We start from the raw sequence: 23,360 nt of genomic DNA on the forward strand, positions 1-23,360 counted from the left end.
TAGGATAAATAGCTAATGCATGCTGGGCTTAACACCTAAGTGATGGGTTGATAGATGTAGCAAATTACCATGGCACATGTTTACCTATATAGCAAACCTGCACATCCTAAACACATACCTTGGAACTTAAAATAAAAATAAAAATTATAAAAATAATAAAATAAATATCCTGGCTGACATATGTGAGAGGCATATATACATGAGTTTTTAAAATTAAAAACCACTTTCTATCATTCTATTTTACTCTATTAGTAAACCTATTCTAGATTTGGATACTTTATCAATGAAATCAGTATGTCTCCAATACTCAAGGAGTAGACATGTACTCATAAATTTGAGGCATCAGGGGACTGTTTAGTGAGTATTCTGTTCTCTAAATACCTCTTTTTAAAAATTCTGTGTATGCTGTTTTCCTCTCCATATTCTGACTAAAAGAAGTTCTTACAGGAGAGTTAACCACCACTAAAAGTTCTTAAATGGCCCTAAAGTCACTTACCACTTACACTCTCTAGTTCCATTGTTAAAGTTTGTTTTCCCTTTCCCTTAGCAAAACAAATGATGTGGAATATTTCTCACATGAAGCTGTCTTAATAGTCCAGGACATGAAAAATAACATAGAATTTTACTTTGCACTCCCAAAGACTGAGTGCTAGCTGACTAATTTCACCATTTATTTCAGGATGAACTTTCAAGGTGAAGGTAGCAAAATCTGATGCTCCGAATCTGACCCTTGTCCTCTAAGGAAGAGATATAAAAGAATGACCCAATCTTATGAGTAATAAGACTCAGATATTCATGTTCTAAAGCATACATAATTTTCATTGTGGTGTATAATGGCTCGGTAGGAATAGGTTTACCTTTTGAATCTATTTTCACTTTTATGAGGCAAACTTTAATGTGATGTTTCCTAAAGTTGCTGCCCTCTCAAGTTTCTGAGGATAGCTCCTCATTATCATGTGCCAGAATTTGATAAGTCAGTCATTTCTGTATATCCATCTAGTTCATTTATTATACATTTCAATGTATAAATAATAATAAGTAATATGTTTGTATAGTACTTTAAGGCTTACAAGACGGTAACATTAAATATTTCATTTGTTGTGTCTCATTGACTCAAACGTTTTACATTTTAGCATCCCTAAAATCAGGATACATCTCACAGTTTATGGTGTTAGAGTTTAACTGGCAGTAGTTTTTTTCCCTTAGTTGTACATAAAATAATGTGTGTCTTATAATTGATCATATCTGAGAGTTTATGAAGCAGAGTAATTCTGACCAAAATTTTCAATTTGATATAATTTTACTGATAAAAGAATTGAGTCTAAAAGAGGTAACATGTTTTTCACAAAGATAATATAGGAAGTAGTGGATCTTGAATTTTCAATCTGACTCTTAAACCCATTCTTTATCACAATGGTATTCATCCAGGGTGGTCAGATGGTACAAAAAGAATATTGGCATCAAAGAATGGTGTAGGCAACAAACCGTAAGTGAACAAATAGAATATGAATCATCTACTTCACATTTTTACCCAGAAATCTTTGCAGCTCTTCCCCTGCATACTCTGCTTCAACAAACCCGCTCAAACATTCATCCACAAATATCTTGTTTCATAATTTCCCGTCTTCCCACTTCTCTTCTAAAAGCCACAATGCTAAATGTTCACTCAGATTCAGTGTATTAAGTTTTCCTCTAGCTTGTAACTAACACATATCCCATGCATCACACCCCAACACTGGACATAACTTTCCTTGGCATTATTTGGATTATATTATTCACATCCTGGAAATTCAACCGTTTCCAGTTTCTTCCTTTTTAATGTTGTGTGGGCACTGAATTTGTAGGAACAAACCTTGAGTGTACATATAAGAGAAAAACAATCAAATTTTATAAGCAAACAAATAAGCAAATACAGTCAATGTAGTGTTTTTGCTTGTTTTTGTTTTTGTTTTAAGATAGAGTCTCACTTTGTTGCCCAGGCTGGAATGCAGTGGCATGATCTCGGCTCACTGCAGCCTCCGTCTTTAGGGTTCAAACAATTCTCCCACCTCAGCCTCCCGAGTAGCTGGGATTACAGTCATGTGCTACCACTCCCAGCTTATGTTTGTATTTTTAGTAGAGACAGGGTGTCACCATGTTGGCCAGGCTGGTTTCAAACTCCTGATCTCAAATCATCCACCTGCCTAAGCCTCCCAAAGTGCTGGGATTACAGGCATGAGCCATCAAGCATGGCCCCAGTGCAGGTTTTTTTTTTTTTTTTTTTTTTTTTTTTGACATGTTAAAACCCAACTAAGGTTAATGGAAAGTCCAAAATGATCAATAACCTACAGAACAATCATAACTCCTTAGGATAAATGCCTAAAAGTGGTTTCTTGATTAATAAACTTTCATTTATAAGGCAAACATGGCCTCCTCAGAATTGGAATCTGAGATTGGATCTTACCAGAATATCCACAGGACAAAGAAGTTTATTGAGATATATATTAGAGGAAGATGTATTTTATGATCTCAAAACCATCTTACTAACTTTTGGAAGGATGCCCATTTTAAATAAAGACTAATCAAATTTCATGAAAATCAGTAGTACTTACCTTTCTGCTAGCAGGAACTTAATATGGCAGCAACTGTCTTTTCTCTGTGTATCTTTAACACAGTGCCAGACCCATGGTCCTGGACAGAGCATTAAGACTCAGCAGCTATGATTTGTGTTATGATCTTGCTTTAAACATCAAATAATTTAGCATCAATTTTTTTTTTTTTTTTGAGGCAGAGTCTCGCTCTGTTGCCCAGGCTGGAGTACAGTGGTGCAGTCTCAGCTCACTGCAACCTCCACCTCCCAGGTTCAAGCAATTCTGCCTCAGCCTCCTGAGTAGCTGGGATTATAGGCGTGCACCACCACACCCAGCTAATTTTTGTATTTTTAGTAAAGACAGAGTTTTACCATGTTGGTCAGGCTCGTCTTGAACTCCTGACCTTGTGATTGGCCAGCCTGGGCCTCCTAAAGTGCTGGCATTACAGGGGTGAGCCACTGCGCCCAGCCAACGTATTTTTAAATAAGAGAATATTTTTAATTATGGGAAGAATTTTGCTCCTATTTTTAAAAAGTAAACCTCCAATGTAAGAAAGCAATTTATTTTCTCGATTAAATAAACAAAAATTTCTTAAATAAACTTCCTGCATTTGGGTACAGTCAATATTGGATGACATTTTTCTCAGTATTTTGCTGTAAGTTCAAGTTGCTTAGTTGCCTAAGACAAAATGTGACAAATGGATCAACTAAATGTCAAGAGATGCATTCTAGGTTTGGACCTGCTTTTGTTTAATACCAGCTTCTGGATCTAGAAGTCCCCAAGTCTTCTAGTCTTCTGGGGCCACTCTTTCCTTTAATATAGAAGTAAGATGGCATCAGTCTATCTGATATGTACAGCAGGAAGTTCAAGCCTTCCCCAAGATTTTAGGGCACTCTTTCCTTTAATAGCTGAAGTAAGATGGCATCAGTCTATCTGATATGTACAGCAGGAAGTTCAAGCCTTCCCCAAGATTTTAGGGCACTCTTTCTTTTAATAGCTGAAGTAAGATGGCATCAGTCTATCTGATATGTACAGCAGGAAGTTCAAGCCTTCCCCAAGATTTTAGGGCATTCCCAGAGAGACTTTACCAGTTCATACACACCTCCTATTCTGGATTTATGCTCCTTCTGGATTCTCAATCGCTATACGTATTGGTCAATACCTGGGCTGCTGTCCCCTCTCTGAACCTCCTTACTCCATACCCGACTCCACCTCCCTTCCTTCATTTTCTCAAAGGACCACTAACCGCAGCTGTTCTGTGTAGCAGACATTTTATTGAAGGCTTAGGCTAACAGAAGTGAATTACATACAGAGAGGCTAGAATTGGCAACCACATAAAATTGAGAATTAGATATCACTGTGCTAAGATCCGAAGGTTATCTCTACTGCAGATCATTTTTTGTGGGTCCTTTCCTCCTAACTTCACTTGCTTCCATTTTCCTGGGTCCCCTCCATCAGCCCAGTCTTTTCCATCCCTCCCTTTCTGCCCTCCACTTCCACTGTCAGCTAACATTCTTCCAACGACTCTTTTTACTCAAAGGAAAAAATTCCATTTACTTTGAAGAGCAAAGTAATTAACTTTATTGGCCTTGATCTTAACTTTTCAGGCCATGCCCTATGGACTTTTAGTGCCAAATAGGTTATTTGCCATACAAAATCAAAGTTTTTGCCCTAAGAGTAATTTGGACTTTCCACCAGGTTTGATAGCTTAAACTGAAAATAAACAAACAAAAATAAGTAGGTTTACAAGAACATTTTTCTCATTCCCACTAGTGTTGTCATTAAGGAGTATATTTAACACAAATCATTTCAAAGGACCAAAACTCCGTTCTTCTGAAGTTTTTATTTGCTTGAATACTATTTGGAGAAAACAGAAATGTTATTGAAACTGTGTGTATCTTCATTTACCTATGTAAATGAAGCTATTCAGGAGGCTGAGGCAGGAGAATTGCTTAAACCCTGCATATGCTGCACTTGTACTCTGGACATTAAAACAAAAATAAAAATTTTTTAAAACCCCACAAACCTGTGTATTTCTTACAGCCCTGTGTTATAATGTATATAATTCATTTAAAAATACTTTAGCACAGACAGCATGATGTATATTAATTTTGGGTATTAATTTTAATCTATACCTTCAAGGCTGTTACTTATCCTAATCAGAAATTTATGCTGAGAGAGAGATCAGCTAGCATTTAATCAGAAAGGCCACAGATATCCAGGGGCTACATATGTTTATCTTCAATCAAAACTAGAAACTTTGCTGATTTACATATTGAGTATTGAAATGGATTTGTGTTTATGAAATTACTGGCTTGATAATTCTTGTAAAGAATGTTAGAAATTGGTAGATTAGTTAAACAAGTGGCACTTGAGATATGTGGATTGAGTCAATTACTTTAGATGTAGGCCACACTTGCATGCACCTGCAAGCTTTTGAGATGTCACCTGGGATATGACTCCAGTCCCAATTTTAAAGGCTAATGGTTGTCTGTTGCCAGTTACCAGGTAAACTATATTCTATTTTTGGACTGCTGCTATACTTGCTTCCAGTGAACCCTCCATTCAAGATGTTTCCAGATTGCACAAAAGAACTGAGAGCTAGGCCTTTCTGGAACCCACAGAATGAGTTGTGTGATGGTTTATGTGCCTGCTTGCTAAAAATGTTTATCTAATAAATGTATATATGTAACAGAATTTGTTCTTAGACCTTGCTTTCTTTAAAAACATCCAGGACCAGACTGACCAATATAGAGAAACTCTGTCTCTACTAAAAATACAAAATTAGCTGGACATGGTGGCGCATACCTGTAGTCCCAGCTACTCAGGAAGCTGAGGCAGGAGGTTACAGTGAGCCAAGATCATGCCATTGCACTCCAGCCTGGCAACAAGAGCAAAACTCTGTCTCAAAAAAAACCACAAAAACATATCGAGGGCTGGGCACAGTGGCTTGTGCCTGTAATCCCGGCACTTGGTGAGGCCGAGGCGGGTGGATCACAAGATCAGGAGTTCAAGACCACCTGGCCAATATGGTGAAACCCCGTCTCTACTAAAAATACAAAAATTAGCCCAGTGTGGTGGCAGGCGCCTGTAGTTCCAGCTACTCAGGAGGCTGAGGAGGGAGAATCACTTGAACCTGGGAGGTGGAAGTTGCAGTGAACTGAGATAGCACCACTGCCTGGATGACAATCTCAAAAAAAAAAAAAAATCCAGTCGGGCACAGTGGCCAATCCTAGCACTTTGGAAGACTGAGGAAGGAGGATTGCTTCAGGCCAGAATTTCAAGATCAACCTGGTCAGCATAGTGAGACCCCCATCTCTAAAAAAGCAAACAAGAATAAAATAAAATAAAACAGCAAAACAGATCATGGAGGATTAGGTAAAGCTCTGTAGGAGCTTTGATTTCAGTGAATACTGATATCTACCAAAAAGAACCTAATAATTGCACATGACTAAACTGACTCAGATGAGTTTCAAACCCTTTTGTAGCCAGAGCTCGGCTGTGGTAGGGTCACCATCTGCACCAGCAGCACATTGCACAGAGTTAGACATATAATGCATGCTTAATAGATGTAGAATAAATAAGTAACTAGGGCACACCGTGTATCTAACTAGGTTACTGAGGAGATAAGAATGAGAAAGAAGATGAGTTGTCTTTGTTCATTTCATCATTTGGGTGTGTCATGTAGAAATTTGGATATGGACGCGATAGAGGTGAAATTAGCCAAGCTGACTAGATCAGGGCAGGGTCTCTTAGAAGAGTACCTAAATTAGACACTCTTCTCAGCATGCAGGGGTGATCAAGCCCAAGAATCTAAACTGAGGTAGGCACCAGAACTGTCACTTTGTTGCTTTATAATGAGAAATAAAAATCACATGAGCCAAAATTCTAGCATCAATGTGACCAAAGAAGCTCTAAAAAAGACATTAATGGACAGATAAGTCAAACTAAAAGTTACCTGGTAAACATGGGTGTTAAGCAAATGAGCTAGTAAGTCAAATGTTTAACAAACATTATGTGGTTTTGTCTTATTTATCTCTATATTAGGGATGCAATATTGACAGTGGAGCACAAAGTTGATGGCAAGATATTGGATATCCAAGATATCCGAGATATTTAGAATGGGTAAAAGAGGTGGGAAAACATTCTAGACTAGGAGTATACCAAGAAGAAAGGTAGAGGATTAGAAAGACCACAGTGAGTGAAGAGACTGAGAACATATAATCAACTAGTGAGGCAGAAGGTAAGTGACTAAGGTACTCACCAACAGAGAAGAGAAATAACAGGTTGGGTCTGTACCTTATGGATTCATTGAGGTCTCATAAAAATTTGGAAGGAAGGTATTAATATCCCCATTTTACAGAGGAGACTAAAGTGCACACACAAACTCCCCACAGCTACAAATCCTAGAACAAAACTCTCGGAATCAAGTACGATCATTTCTCGAAAACAGTTAAGCAGACTGCTGTGTCCTTTTCAGGCCAAGGTACCCTGACATGACATTAAGCACGGGTCACACACTAAAAGGCCACCAGCTACGTCTTAAAGACATACTCTAATCCATAATTCTTGTTTCTGTTGTTTACTTTTGTAGTCATTCACATCTAAATGACTGAACATTTCTCATAAAAAAAATTGGCTGGCCAAATGGGGTCTGCATTCCAGCAGGGATGGCATCTGAGGACGAGAGCTGATCACCAGCTGCCCCTTCCTGTGAGGCCAGCCCTCTCCAGTTCTCACTGTGATTGACTCCAGACACACCACTCACTGTTGTCCACTGTCTGACCCGTTTGGGTATTTGAATTTGCAAGTACTGCATTAAGATAACTCTACTGAGTAAAAAATTATGGAAGCAACAACAGCCTAAGAGGTGACTTTACATATATGTTTCTCAAAAGGCTCTCTGTCCTCAGAAACTCCCTTCCATCTCACACAATTTCCAACTCTGTGAGGAATCAGCTTTGGATGGAAAAGAAACACAGGCTCTTGGGCCAATGTGTTTTGCTTGCATAATTTATCTTGAAATACCTGTCACAGAAACCGAGCCTGGTCTGATAGGCTTCTGTAAAGACAATGTAAATGAGCACTGATAGACAAATTAGAGCTATATAAATCCTAAAGAGTCACATTTGTTATACTCACAGGCATGCCTATTTAGGGAGGCAGGAAGATGCCAATGCCAAGTCTTAAATACAAAACAAATGGGCCTGAATCACAGTTATGTCATGGAAACAGGAAAATCAGTGGTTAGAGGCCTGGCATAGCTGTAATTCTGCTGTTGTTTTAATGTCATTTTTAGTCTCTGAACAGAAGAGTTTTTGATTCTTATTTTGAGATGATACAAAATTGTTCCACCAATCTTAAAATTGACTTCAAAAGACATAAGACACTAAATTTTAGTCCTGAAGCAGCTGGTACACAAGGCAGAAATTGCCATTTACAAGTTTTCTAAAACCTTTGAGTATCTATTCCAGTCAAAAAGACATGTATTTTTGTAAGTAGAATCATCAATTTTCTCTTCATCATTCAAAAGCATATTTTAGCATCTAATTAGATTCAATGCTGTGCAAGGCACTTTAGAATTGCCTGTACTGGCGGAGGTAACAGCAACAACAAAAAACCCACACCTGTAATCTCATCCCATGATCAAAGAATGATCACTTTAAGTATCACTGACATTTTTCATGTGGACATGTATTCACATCATTATAATCTGAGACAGGAGTCTATGACTAACTCACATGTTTGAGATAAATAAATTATAGAATATATTTGTTTTATGAAAAGGAGCTAGCTGTTCTCTGCTTTGAGACTCCTGACTGTGAGACACGTCCAGGGAGCCACACGTGCCCTGACATTGTTCTTAGCTACTGTCCTGCTCCTTGCTGGTGTTGGCAAACTCTTAACTATCTTGTTTCCTCATCTAAAATGCAGTTCTGCCACTAATCTTCTCTACTGGGACTATAGACTGAGTCTGTGCAATATTTAATGCTCAGCCATACCCAAGAGAGTTTCCCTGAATTCACTCTGGTTTTGGGTGTTCACATGATAAAAATCAGCTTCCTATATGTCAAGCAAAATATAACAATTTCATTGTTATTTTAATTTTACATTTCTTTGAATGCAAAATGTTACATTTTTTTCCCGCAGGTTTATATGGCAATTTCAAGTTCTCTGTTGTGAATTTCTCCCCCTTTCTATTGGAATGGTTTTCAACTAATTCAGGAGTGATCTATTTAAAGATGAACAGTTTCTGATAGATCTGTGGGATTTTTAAAGAAGAGTTTTGGATGTGCATAATTTTTATCAAATCTATCATCTCTTTTTTATGTGCATATATAATCAGAAAGTCCTTCTCCATGCTAAGATTAATTAATTGCATTTACCTGTACAGTATTGCATTTAATTTTTTAATGTTAAAAATTTCACTTAACTCCACTTGTAATGTATTGTATTTTGTTGTACTGGATAAGAGATGAGGACCGTTGTTTCCCATTTTCCAAATAGTTAACATACTGACCGTCAGTAGGTAACTTGGATAACTCATCTTTCTCCACGTATATGTGATGGGACTTGTTTTCACCAAAGCATAAGCCAAATTACTTTAGAATTTTTATCCTATTCCACCAATTTTTATCTACACACTGTTTTAGTTATTGTCACTTTGTTATATATTGCAATATTTGTTAGAGGAAATACTCCAACAGTACTTCTCTATTTAAAATCCTACTTGCTATTACTGCCATTTTATTCCTCGAGAATAACTAGACATACTTTTCAGATTCTTAGGAGACTCTTCTTTGTACTTTAGTTGTCATAATCCCATAAATTCATTTGAGGAGGACCAATATTTTTATCATGTGACCACCCAACCCCAGAGTGAACTCAGGGAAACTCTCTTGGATACGGCTGAGCATTAAATGTTGCATAGACTCAGTCTATACTCCCAGAAGAATAAGAGTAATAATATGGTATATATGGTTCATCAAAATATATTGGAAAATGTTGTAAAAAAGATAGCCACCAATTATCGTACACTTGCTGTCAGCTATAGCGCTGCTAAAGGATGTATGTACGTGACCTCACATAATCCTCACAGCTAGGATGTAGATGGTATTATTATTCCCATGTTAAGGTGAGAAAACAAAATTTTAGTTATAATTTAGAAAATTATATAAATAATGAAAATCGATCTGTAATATTTTGTTACTTTTGTCAGGTTTCAATGTCTGAATCAAGGTAAACTTCATAAAAATGGAGTAGATGGTGTTCTGCATGTAAATGCTCTGGAATATTTACAGGACAATAGAATTTTCCAGTGAAACTGAGCTTCTGAGGTGGTTTCCAATGATCTTTGCCTTCTGGTATTCACACTCATCTGCAGTACCCGCTTTGAGTGTGTGAGGGGGTCAGTGACTTGCTTCTAGGGAATAGAATTCAACAAAATTGACTGAATGCCATTTACAAAATTACATTCCAAAAAGCCTCACTTCCATCTTGAGTGTTCTCTTGCTCAATTGCTGAGGGAAGGCAGCTGCCATGTTGTGAATGGCCCTTTGAAGAGGTGTGTATAGCAGAGAACTGAGGGAGGCTTCTAGCCAACAGCCAGCATGAAACTGAGGCCTTTAATGCAACAGCTCATCAGGAACTAAATCCTGTGAACAACCACATGCGTGAGTTTGGAAGCGGATCTTTATCCCATTTCCAGATAAGACCACAACTCAGGCTGATACCTTGACTTCAATTCCACCAGAGACTTAGAGGCAGAAGCACAAGGCAAGATGGCATCTAGATTCCTTGCCCATAAAATAAATGTTTATTGTTTTGTTTTGTTTTGTTTTCCCCACCCACCTCACCTCCTTAGAATGGGAGGCGAACAGTGAACTAGTACATTTATTTTAAAAGCGAAAGAATTCCAGGATGGTAGGATGAGACCCTTCACTTGATACCAAGTGCCCTCAATACTAGGGGAAGTGGGACTTTGTCTACAAAGCCAGGACAATCCCCATATCCCCACCCCACCCAGCAGTGATTCAAAAACCATAAGGTCACTCTCTATGTCATGGCTGTCTCTCTCTCACCAGACTGCATAGTGGCCGCAGATGAACGTTTGGCACCTGGATGAGGGACAAGGAGCTGGGGCTGTGATGCAGGGAAAATGCTGAGGGGTCTGGGGATCTCTGTTTGAATCCTGAAGCAATGGCTGAAGGTGCCAGCATGTGCCGGGGAGCTGATGCTAATGTCTTTCAGGAAGTGCATGATAAGGTTTATAGGATATGTGTCTATGCTGGGGACAGGGTCCTGTGGTGTTGCTGGTGATCCTTACCCACCCTAAGTTGGACGAGGAGAGTCTCATCAGGCTGCCAGGCAGGGAGGGAAAAGGAGAGCATTATTCTGTAGGCTGGGCAGGCAGAGTGGCCTCCCCACCCTGGGTGCCTGCAGAACCTGGCAGCCCCGCCCTGTGGCCATCCAATGCCGCATGTCCTCTAGAGTTCCTTGACCAGCTGCTTCACAGTCTGCTCCTCCACCTGCCGCATGGCCTCCTGCATGTAGACGATGAACTCCGAGGTGTCACCGCCCTGTGTGTAGATAGTCACCGTCTCCACGCCCTTCACGTCGTCGGAGGACACCACCATGTGGTGCTGCTCAGCAAGCTCCACGGACACTTGCTGGATGGTCTCCTGGATCATGACTGCATAGTTGGAGCCGGGATCCTCCTCGGTGACCTGTTTAACCACAGTCACCGGCCCTGGTGCCATGGCAACCACCCAGGCAAGGAGACAAGGGCAGTGGTGTCGTGGGTGTCTCAGCGTCCAGCTCAATGATCTCCTGCAGGATGTTCATGGGCGTAGGGTCCACTGGGTCGCCACTCTCAGAGTCTCAGGTCCTGGAGTGCGGTCACCACTGCTTGTTTCCCCTGAATGTCTTCTTCGGCCTCTGTGATGTGGAGATACTGGGTGAAGGACTCCTTGAGAGCTTCTGTTGCTGTCTCCCGCTTGGGGTCTCCATCAATTTCCACCACCTTTAAGCCATGTTTGTTCTTCAAGTGCCTGTTGAACTCCGATTTGGCGCCATATACAAAGCTGCAGACGGGGCACTTCAAACCACCTTGTTGGATGAGCTCCTCCGCCGCCAGCTCCCCAGTGCCCACATTGGCGTACAACTCATTGGGGTGCTTCCTGTTGTCGTGTTGCTTTAGAGAGCCAGATAAGTTGCAGGAGTAATGGCAATGGGCACAGCGGAAAAGCTTGAAGGAGACATGTGGCTCCATGTGCCACAGCAGCTGTGGCTTCTGGGCCTCTGTGTAGTCACAAACCATGCACTTAAACTGCTTCCCATCTGCAGTGAGAAGGAGCTCGTGACTTCTCAGTGTCCCTTTTGATTTGAACTTCTTGCCACACATGTCACATAGGTGGGTTTTCTCAGTGCTGTAATGATTCATATGAGCCTTGAAGTTACTCTTGCTACGAGTTGCATACTCACACAAAGAACACTTCAAGGGTTTCACACCTTCATGAGCCCAGATATGACACTGAAGAACTGAGCCATTCTTCATGAAATAAAAGTCACAGTACAGGCACTTACTTCATGGCTCTCTTTCCAATCAGCCCTTTCAGCTGAACCCTCCTCCCGAGAACCTTGGAAATGGTGTTCATGGAGACCTCAGGATGGTTGGTCTTGATATGTGACTTTATCAATCAATCTTTTGAAAAAGACTTTTCACAAACAGGGTAAGAATAACTCCTTTTGTCTAGCGCTGTGTGAATTTTAAGATGTGTCTGTAGTCAAGTAGTTCACAGCAGTCAGTGGGACACTTCAGCAAGAAGTTACTGTGTTTCTGAATTACATGGTGTTTAAGGCAGTTTTTGATGATGGAAGAATAATGACACTGGGAGCAATAATACAAATGTTCCCAGGTATGGGTGCGGACATGCATACATGTACATCAAAATGCACTCGATACAAAAAAAGTTTGTCATAGTATTCAGAATCCAGGTCTCCATAAAGATTTGGACTAATTTGTCATATCTCAGTAGATAACTTTTTAAAAACACCCATCTATATTGATAGTCACACAGGATGTTTCACAATTACAATTCCTTCATTTTCAACCTCAACTGTTTCTTTATGGTCGAAACAACTCCTTAGGCCAGTGAGCTCAACCATCGCCTCTTCCCCTCCACTGTCTTCAACCTGTCCCCCAGAATGATGCCTCTGCACCAGGTAGATGAGAAAACTCTTCTGTTAGATCAAAAAATTTAAAATAAATAAAAATAGAAATATTTAGGTCAGGCACAGTGGCTCACATCTGTAATCCCAACACTTTGGTTCAATCAAGTTCAAGATTATGCTGGGCAAGATGGCAAGACTCTATTTCTACAAAATAATAATAATAAAAATTACTCGGATGTAGTGGCATGTGCTCATAATCCCAGCTACTTGGGAGGCTGAGGCAGGAGAATCCCTTGAGTCCATGAGTTCAAGGATGCAGTAAGCTGTTATAGCATCACTGCACTCCAGCCTGGGCAAAAGAGTGAGACAAATAAATAAATGAATAATTAAAAATTATATATATATATCTATATATATTTTAATGGACATATATTACAACAAATGACATTGGGAAAACTAGATATCCACATGCAGAAGGATAAAGATGGACTTTAATCTTATACCATAATTAATTCAACAGGAATGAAAGGCATAAACATAGAGCTAAACCAAAGAAACTGTTAGACAAAAACGCAGGGGAAAAGCTTCACGACGTCAGATTCAGTGATGATTTCTTGGATATGACACCAGAAGCATAGACAACCAAAGAAAATAGAACAGACAAATTGAACGGCATCAAAATTTAAAACTTCTTCATGCATCAAAGGATACAATCAACAGAGTCAGAAGACAATTTATGGAATGGGAGAAAATATTTCCAAATCATCTATCCAATGAGGGATTAATATCCAGAATATACAAAGAACTACAACTCAACAACAACAAAAAAAACAGCCAATCAAATTTAAAAATAGGCAGATGACTTGAATAGACATTTCTCCAAAGAAGATACACAAAGGGCCAATAAACACACGAAACGATGCCCAAATCAAAATCACAAGGAGATACCACCACACACCCATTAGAATGGCTACTGTCAACACACACACACACACACACACACACACACACACACACACACTAAAAAACCCAGAAGATAACAGGGGTTGGTGAGGATGTGGAGAAATTGGAACCTTTGTGCACTATTAATGGGAGTGTAAAATTTTGCAGTGACAGTGAAAAACAGCATGGCACTTCCTCGAAAAACTTTAAATAGAGTTAGCAATTTCAATTCTGGGTACATACCCAAAAGAATTGAGAGTAAGATCTAGCTGGGCACAGTAGCTCATGTCTGCAATCCCAGCACTTTGGGAGGCCAAACCAGATGGATCACTTGAGATCTGGAGTTTGAGAGCAGCCTGGCCAACATGGTGAAACCCTATCTCTCTCTACTAAAAATACAAAAAATTAGCCAGGCATTATGGCATGCATCTGTAATCCCAGCTACTCGGTAAGCTGAGGCAGGAGAATTGCTTCAACCCAGGAGGCAAAGGTTGTAGTGAGCAGAGATCATACCACTGCACTCCAGCCTGGGTGACAGAGCAAGACAAAAAATAAATAAATAATTGAGAGCAGGATCTGAAGAGATGTTTGTACACTGATATTCACAGCAGCATTATTATTCATAGTAGCCAAAAGGTGGAAGCAACCAACATGTCCATTGGCAAATGAATGGATAATCAAAGTGTGGTATATACACACAATGGGATATTATTCAGCCACAAAAGGAAAGAAATCATGATACATTCTACAGCACAGACAAATCATAAAGATGTTAAGCTGCATCAGGCACACACGCACACAAACAAACAAAGATTGTGCAATTCCCCTTACATGAGATACCTAGGATAGTGTAATTCATAGAGACAAAAAATAGAATGCAGGGGTGAGGGATGAGGGGAAGGGGGAGTCATTTTGTACCCAGAATGGGTACAGAGTTTCCATTTTGCAAGATAAAAGGAGTTCTGTAGGTCGATTACACAATGTGAATTTACTACGGAATTGTATTCTTAAAAGTGGTTAAGATGGCCAATTTTACAATTAAACAATTTTTAAAAAATTGGATATATGGAAGACAAATGACAGCGGGTAAAATGAAAGGGCAGGGGAGATGTGCCTGATTCTTCTCACTCATAGTATTTCAGCTTCTGCTCCTGCCAGGACATCAACTTTTCCCTGAGTTCAGTGCAATTGCAGTGCTGCAGGGTCTTTTATGTTTTGGTTTGGTTTGGTTTAATTTCATGGATACTTCAGTGGGAAAATGGAGCAGAAGGAATCGGTCACTGTTAGCTAACCATAACTCTAAGAACCACCCTCCCTATAAAAAATATTCATATAACATTTTACAAAAATACATCCAAAATCATGTTGGACTGCCACAATGATAATATGGCAGGGACAGGAAAGAATGTGCATTTATTTGAAAGCTAGCAATATGCCAGGGCATTTTTGGTGCTATTCCTTTTCATCTGAGATCTTCTGATTCTAAACCTTCTACATCCTCTTCACCTCAATTCCTTCCCCTTCATTTTAAAGTGCAAACACTCATATATAGAGCAAGAGTCCAGGGACAGGACTGTGATTGAAGGCATTGTTCTATGAATGCAGGCTTAGGTTAAACCCCTTTCTTCCAGGAGCTGTCTGTGCATGCGTGCGTGTGTGTGTATGTGTTTGTGTGTTGTAATTGCCTCTGATTCACCTTATTGGTAGATAGGGGATCTTCTTTATGGGGAGGGGAGCTTGTGGTTAAGTCAGTCAAAGCTGCTCCAGTTTTACCAGCTATCAAGGCAGCACATAACATTAAACCTTAATTTTAGTCCTTACACCATTGTGTGTGCGTGTGCGTGCGCACACACGTGCACTGAGGTGAGGTGGGTGGAAGTGTGTAGAGATGTGCAGCCACCGAATGTTTGGGGAAACAAAGGACGCTGGAGGGCAGGAGGGGCCCACAAAACCAAAGGACAAGCACTTTCCCCTTTGCTCTTTCAGAGCAAGCCAGGGCTCCGTGAGTGTGGTACACAGACCAGTGCTGGTCTGCAAAGTACTTAGCACTCGGATGTAATGCAATAAGTGCAGAAATCCAGAGTAAGCCTTTAGACACCTTTACAGCAATTCAACACAGATCTAATACCACACGATCCTAGGCCTGTGTTCAAAACAAGCATGCCACCCGGTTGTGGTTTCACACTGAGCAGTGTTCAGGCATGCTGCAAACCAAACTGGAAATGTGAACGTTGGTCGAGAGGAGTCTTATTTCATTAATGGTTAATTCTGCTCCTGTGCTCCTATCCCCACTCCAATTAAGTATAAAATACACATTTCAAGATTTGATGCCAAACCATAAAGGCTAGAGACAAGCCCTGCCACCCAGCAGTAAATATGAAGGGAAAGATTTAATGTAAACGGCAGCGTATGGCAGTGCTGATGATTTCTCATAAACTACATGGACTAATTTAGAAAGAAAAAAAAGTCAGAGAAGCCTTCAAGGAAGTAATAACCCAGAGGTAAAAAATATTGATTAGGGAAAAATATTATCTTAATCAAAATATGTCTTTTAGCTGGAAGTTGTTTGGGTTTCAGAAAGAGAGAACAAAATATATTTCTAAGATGCACATTTTTCCTTGTGCTTTTTGTTGAATAATGAGAAACACCATCACTCTTTCTGAAGTCTTTGCTGTGTAAATCAAAAGGAAGGTTTTAATAATTCTATAGGAAACTTTATTTATTAGTGTGATCAATAGTAAACAATATTAACTATTTAAAAAATATCTCAATATATACCCATGAATTAGGTATTTCTTAATGTTAGATCTTGATAAATTTCACAGGGCTTGCCATATAGTATATTTTCTTCTAATAAGGGCTTGTTATGTCTGATCTTTTTTATCTGTTTTTAGAAGCAAATAATTCAAAATAACCTGTGTCTGCTAGCATTTGTTTGGAGCTCAAGCAAAACTCCTTTCAAGTTTAAAGCTTGACCTTTTAAACATTAATATCAAGCAATATTTGAATAGGCTACATATTGTTTTATTTTTAGGAGTTTTCTCAATGGAAACTGAATCTGAATCAAAGTAGATAAGAGTTATTTCAAATTCTAACACCTTCCCAGCTTTTCGTTAATCTTATAATGTATGACTGTTCTTAAAATTTTATATACCCCAAAGTGTCATTATTATTTTCATTTGCCATTTTGATACCAGGAAGTTTATTCTTAGGAGAAACAGTTGGTGGAAATATAGGATCCCATTCTGCACCTTATACGTGGAGCAGCCAAAACTGAATGCTAAGAGATGCACCAGAGTAACGGGGGAAAAGCAAAATTAGAACATATTTTCTGACTATTCACTCTGTGCCCACGTACACAAAGTGAGAAGTTGATAAATTGTCCAATAAATTTAGTCATTATAGCCCAGAAAATTTAGGTGTAATTGATGATCAATGACCCAAATCATTCAGGGACCCAAGTCCCTGGGAGCTTCAAATCCCCACTTCATGTATAAATACTGGCTCTCCCTAAGGTCTCCTTCCCTGACCTAGACATTTCCTCACGTTGCTTCTGAACACATTGCAAAACCTTTGTGTGTGAGAACCGTAGTCTTTACTTTTGCATTGAAAGTGAAAGGAAAACTGAAGATTATTTTAAATGCAATCGTTTTTTTTTCCCCTCATCAAAATATGCAGTGAGCACCCCCTGTTGGCTGCCTAGCAGCAGGCAATACACAAACACAGCCTTGTTAGTACACAAGGAAGGAAGTAAACCAAAAGAGCCAATGGTAATTTGGATTCCCGTATCTAAGGGGGGTAGAGGTGGGGAGGGATGGAGAGGAAATCAATATTTGCTTAATGGAAAAGGACAACATTGATAGGAAAGGAAGTTTTATTCCCAAGCTTTTAATAGGGTATTACAAGCACTGGGGAGGAGAAAATTTTCTTTCTTTTCTCTCTCTTTCTTTTTTTTTAAGCTTAAAGCTGTATTTTTTTTTTTTCAGTGTTAGATGAGTAAGAGTTTCTGAAATTGTAGTGGACAGAAAAACCCAACAAATCCATTTCCTTTTGCTAAGGCCACACTTGGCTTTTTAGGTTGTGCCTTTCCTCTATTCTATTCAAGTCAAGGACTAAGAAATCTACTGTAAATTCTGGACTTTCCACCATATTTTCAAGTGGGTGACCTGGGCATTGAAGGGAGGAAAAATGGCTAGGAGAATAATACATAAACACATGAACACACATATATTTTCATTCCGATACCTTAAGAATTGAGTCAATAAAAATAGATTTCTGTTATATTTACCTTAAGTGTCTTATATCTCTAAGCGCTTCTAGTCTACCTGCTAAAATCTAGCTTTACTAATCTACAGGGAAGCATAGATTTTATTTAAAAATCCTTTTTAAAAAGTATGATAGTGGGTTTAAAAACATAATGGATATTTTGACAATCCTGACAATAGAGAAATAAGATGAATTTTTCTCCAAGAAATCTCTTCTCCAGCAGGGCACGGTGGCTTATGCCTGTAATCCCAGCACTTTGGGAGGCCAAGGCAGGTGGATCACCTGAGGTCAGGAGTTTGAGACCAGCCTAGCCATCGTGGTGAAACCCCAACTCTACTAAAAATACAAAAATTACCCAGGTAAGGTGGCACACACCTGTAATCCTAGCTACTTGGGAGGCTGAGGCATGAAAATCATTTGAATCTGGGAGGCGGATGTTGTAGTGAGCGGAGACCACACCACGCTCCAGCCAGGGCAGTAAGAGCAAGACTGTCTCAAAAAAAAAAAAAAAATCTCTTCTTTTAGAAAATTTAAATATTCATACTTTTATTCTCAATTCTATCTCTCCCCAGTTATAAATTTTAAATATATGATTAGTGCACGGTATGGCCAGAGCACTAGACTAAAAATCAAAGAATCAGGGTTCTAATCCTGTCTCTGCTGCATTTCGTCCCTATAACTGTGTGGCCTTGTCACTTCCCTGAATTTTAGTTTTCTCATCTGAGAAATGAAAGTCATTAACTTTATCATTAATTCAAGATACATAGGAATGCTAATTATGTACCAACACACTGCCAGATGCTTAACTCTGGAGGCTGTGTTGGAGAGGGACTCATAAAACTAACAATAAGTAAGTCCTCATTGCTGTACATTTCAGTGACTTAGGAACACAGAGGCACTTGACTCTAGTGTCAAACAGATTGGGCTTCAATCTCGTCTCTGCTCTTTTCCATCTGTGTAACCTTAGAAAACTGTTTCTGAAACTCAGTTTCCATTTACAGAAACACTGAGTTGTTTCTCCCAAATCACGTGAATGAAAAATGGCAGAGGTAAGACTGGACCACAATCGTGCACTTGAGGACGACTCCTCTAGAAGGAAAATGAACACAAATAAAAAAATTATAGCACTGATTAACTTTTTCCTTAATTTTTTTTTATTGTACTTCTTGAAGGGATCTCAATGGCATGCCAAAGAATTTAGACTTTATCTTGTGGATGAAGGGGAGTTAGTAGAATATTTTAAGTAGGAATGGGGTATGATCATGACTAACTCAACAGAATGTTAAGAGAATTTAAGAAGCGACCATATGTGAATGTGATACATTTAATTTTATGGTTATATTTATCATCAGTGGTCATGCAGGGAAAAGACCCAAACACTGTATCTCTTACTCTGATGGTGGACAATTGTGTTCTAACATGATGTCCTATGGGGATAAAGTTAGACGACTCCTCTACAGGAAGTTAGAACTTGGACTGAGCCTTAATTAATGGCTGCAGGTCGGCCTTTCTTGTTTTCCACTCATCTCTTCCTTTAACCTGGATTCCAAGAAAGCTTGACAAATGTCTATATTGATGTGGAAAAATGACCTCTGCCAAGAGAGGCAGCCAGGGCTGGACAGCCAGTCCTTTCCATCTAAAAATTCTCTCTTCAGTGCCAACCTTGGAACACATCAAGGTGATAAAGTTGCTGCCAGACATGTGAAGAGAATAAGGTTAATTTTGTTGTCTTAAAGGAGAGGCGTCATCCAGTGTTGCTATAAAACAAATATAAATCAATAAGGCACTCAAATAAGCTCAATATCTAGTCCTTGACAATCAACAGGAATACGTTTCACTTAATATGACATCTCACCAGTTAATTTATTGCCTAAATGTGACAGGGTTATGTGAAACTTTGGTTATAAATTCTAGTGTATGTAGTTCCTAATATCTAAATTGGATACTTTAGGGTTCATTTTGGGGCCGGGGGCATGGAAGGATAGAGCATGCTTATTATGAAAGGTCAGCATGAGGTGATTACAGCTTTTCTAAATCTGGGTCATGGCTTTATAAAAGGTTTATGATCTATTAAAAGACCTCTCTGAGTCTACAGAATGAAAAGAATGTAAAAAAAAGCTATTGTTCAGGGAAATGCTTTGCCTGTTATTAAGATGTAGTCATTTCAATTATTAACTTATTCTGTAATGCAATCACCCAACTAGAATTCTCTACTTAGAAGTGTATGTCTTTGGAATGTTACATAATCTTTTCAAAATAGTATGTCTTCCATTTCTGAAAAATTCATTTCTCCAATGGATTAGGAAGCTGAGTCACTTCCCTAATCAGGACAGGCCCCTCCTCCAGGAGTGCTGTTGGGCTCCATTTTAACTACCCTGGCAGGTGGCGGCCTGGTTTTTAATTCCTTGAAATCTACAAATATACTCTTCACTTTGGAAGAGGCTCTTAGCTCAAAATGCATTTCTTTAGAAAGATTCACTGAGAAGAAGTAGGGGAAAAAAAAACCACCACAAAGCCATGTACTTAAACAGTCTCTTTCAAGCACCACTTAATGGCATGGAGCGAAACTGAAGAGATTAGGATTTGATGTCTGACGTAGTCACTCGGTAGCGCCATAATCAAGGGCTGTCCAAGGGTGAGTATGGGCCTTGGGTCTCTGGGTTAGTGTCAATTATTGAAGGAGTTTCGGGAGAAGGGGAGGAAGTAGGAAGGGCAGCCTATTTCTGTGAAGAGAAGAGGATTGATATCAGCACTGGAGTGGAAACTGTGATGAAGGAAGTGGCCATCTGGTTGGCAAGGCCGTGATTGGAGGGGTCAGACCCTGTGAAAAACACCTGCAGCAGATGGGACACGTGCCACACTTTTGTTAGACTTTGTCAATGGGGGTGGAGGGAGGTTTAGGGGAGTACTCTTTCAGAGGCTCTTACATGCATCATTGACTCTAGGGGTTTGTTTTGTTTTGTTTTTGAGACAGGGTCTTGCTCTGTCACTCAGGCTGGAGTGCAGTGGCACCATCACAGCTCACTGCAGCCTTGAACTCCTGGGCTCAAGCAATCATCCCACTTCAGTCTTCCCAGTAGCTAAAACCCCAGGTGTGAGCCACTGCACCTGGTTTTTTCTGTAATTAATGCCAAATTTTACCCTTCAGAAAATAATATAGGAAAACTCCTTCACTGAACTCTGCAGGTTGATTGTTTATGGCTAAACCAGAATGAAAATTATGATAATGCAGGGTAATTGTTATTAAACAAAAAATAAAAAATCTCCAATGATAAAAGAGGCCTTGGGAGGCCACCTAGGCCATTCCCATTTCATCAGCCCTTTGAACCTGACAGCACTTACCATATATAATGGGATGAGCTACATACATTTCTGCACCCTCTGACGCATGGGGAGAGTCACATTAGTGCAGGGAATCTAGGGCTGTCTTCTTTATATTTTCAGTTCTTAGTATTGGGCTTAAGTAATATTGGTTTAACATTTGTTGAGAAGCCATGAAACAAAAATGTGTAAAACAGTGTAGTACTAATGGACTGAATTCCTATTCAGAAAAATGTATAATAATCAAGTGTGGAGGTGGTGGTTGTCATGGTGTATGTTGGGGGTGAGAGTGGGGTTAGAGGTCAGGTAGGGTTTTGTATGACTACCAAGCCTGGAGAAATTTCTGGCTGGTAATAATTTGTTTCATCTTAGTCTGTATGCATTGGACTTTGATGTCTCCCTGTGCACCAGAGGCCTCACACTGTACTTCAGGGGGCATTTGTGCATCCTGGTGGGTGCTATCTACCCAGAGTTAGACACCAGACACTCAGCAAGCGACATGCTAGCTGCTGTTGCAAGAAGATTCTTACTGAGCCTCAATGCAAGAACAATTAACAAAATTCTCAGCACAGGGGATGTATGGTCCTCACCTGAATGGAGCTAGGGAGTCCCCCAGGCATTAGTATTGGACTCTGTTCATGAGACCAGGTGCTGGAGCAGAATAGGAAAGTTTTGCCTCTGGCTTCTCCCAGCTTTCTCCCACATCATGTCCCCTCCATCCTTCATACTCCTCAACCTAGGGATTCCTTGCTGGTGTTAGAGTTATAAAGCTTTTTATTCAACAAATGTCTTTCATGTTCTCCTGAAGCCTGGGCAATTGAAGATGAAAATACAAGGCTTTGCATTTCCTCTGTACCATTCCTTTCCTGAGGAAATGAGTAAAGAATACCAAGATGACAACACAGAAGACAAGGAGTAGAAGAACTGATGCAGGAGGAGAGAAGAACATACAAATTAATACTTAAATTTTTAAAAATATACTATCCTGCCATATAAGTCACTCAACAGCCCATTTTCCCGGGGATGATAGAAAGGAAAGAGAAGACAGACTTTATTAATATTTCCAATATGGACACAGGTATGTGGCCTTCCCACTCACATCACAAATATCAAGGCTTCAGTGTTCATCTCTGTTACCATATTATCAGGACTCTTATGCTTGGCAAGTGAGAAAACTCTTAAACAGTTTAAATAAAAAGAAAATTAGATCGTCTCATCTTGGCAAATGCAAGATAAATTAGAATTCTTCACAGTTTGATCCTTTTGCTCAAGCATTGATCCCAGGGCTCTCTCTGTCCCTTGCCAGTCCTCAGCAGAGCAGTCCTGAATGGCGTGATTATTCAGTCAGGCTTTCCCCACACCAGCAAGATGAAGGTGGTGGCAAACAGTGCAGACTCACATTCTCTCAGGTTGGTGAGCCCAGAAGAAAGAGGTTCTCTTCCACGCTCATTTCAGTGAAGAAGCTTTGGTAAGCACACCTTGAGTTAAAAGTACTTACCTAGAAGAATTACTATGTCCTATAGGAAATGTATTATAATTGATTCAACTTGCTTACATACTTACGTTGAAGGTAGGAAGTCCTGGTGATTGAGCCCAACCAGCGACATCTAGAAATTAAAGGTTAAAATGTTGCAAAAATGTTCCAGAAATTAAAAAACTAGTTACTCCACTCTACTTCATTTGCCTTTTTATTTTTGTTTTGTTTTTGTTGTTTTTTTTTTTTTTTTTGGAGACAGAGTCTCGCTCTGTTGCCCAGGCTGGAGTGCAGTGGCGCAATCTGCTCACTGCGATCTCTACCTCCTGGATTTAAGTGATTCTCCTACCTCAGCCTCCCGAGTAGCTGGGATTACAGGCACCACGCCCAGCTAATTTTTTTGTATTTTAGTAGAGACAGGGTTTCACCGTGTTTCCTAGGCTAGTCTCGAACTCCTGACCTCGTGATCCGCCCACTTCAGCCGCAGATTGTTCCGCAATTGCAGATCATGAAATCAACTTAATGAGTAGTGACTAGAATATTGTAGGGTAGAATAGAACAGAATAGAATAGAATAAAAAAATTAACTATGTCAGTTTGTATCACTTATACTAA

At 39.6% G+C, this 23,360-nt stretch overlaps 1 pseudogene; it reads right to left on the reverse strand.

The window, feature by feature from the left end:
* Positions 1-11,056: 11,056 nt before the first annotated feature.
* LOC105732280 (zinc finger protein ZFAT-like) lies at positions 11,057-22,879 on the reverse strand (annotated as a pseudogene).
* Positions 22,880-23,360: the final 481 nt, after the last annotated feature.

Source organism: Aotus nancymaae, unplaced genomic scaffold (assembly GCF_030222135.1).
Source record: "Aotus nancymaae isolate 86718 unplaced genomic scaffold, 86718_ANA_hifiasm-v0.15.2.pri h1tg000065l, whole genome shotgun sequence".
Taxonomy (NCBI): domain Eukaryota; kingdom Metazoa; phylum Chordata; class Mammalia; order Primates; family Aotidae; genus Aotus; species Aotus nancymaae.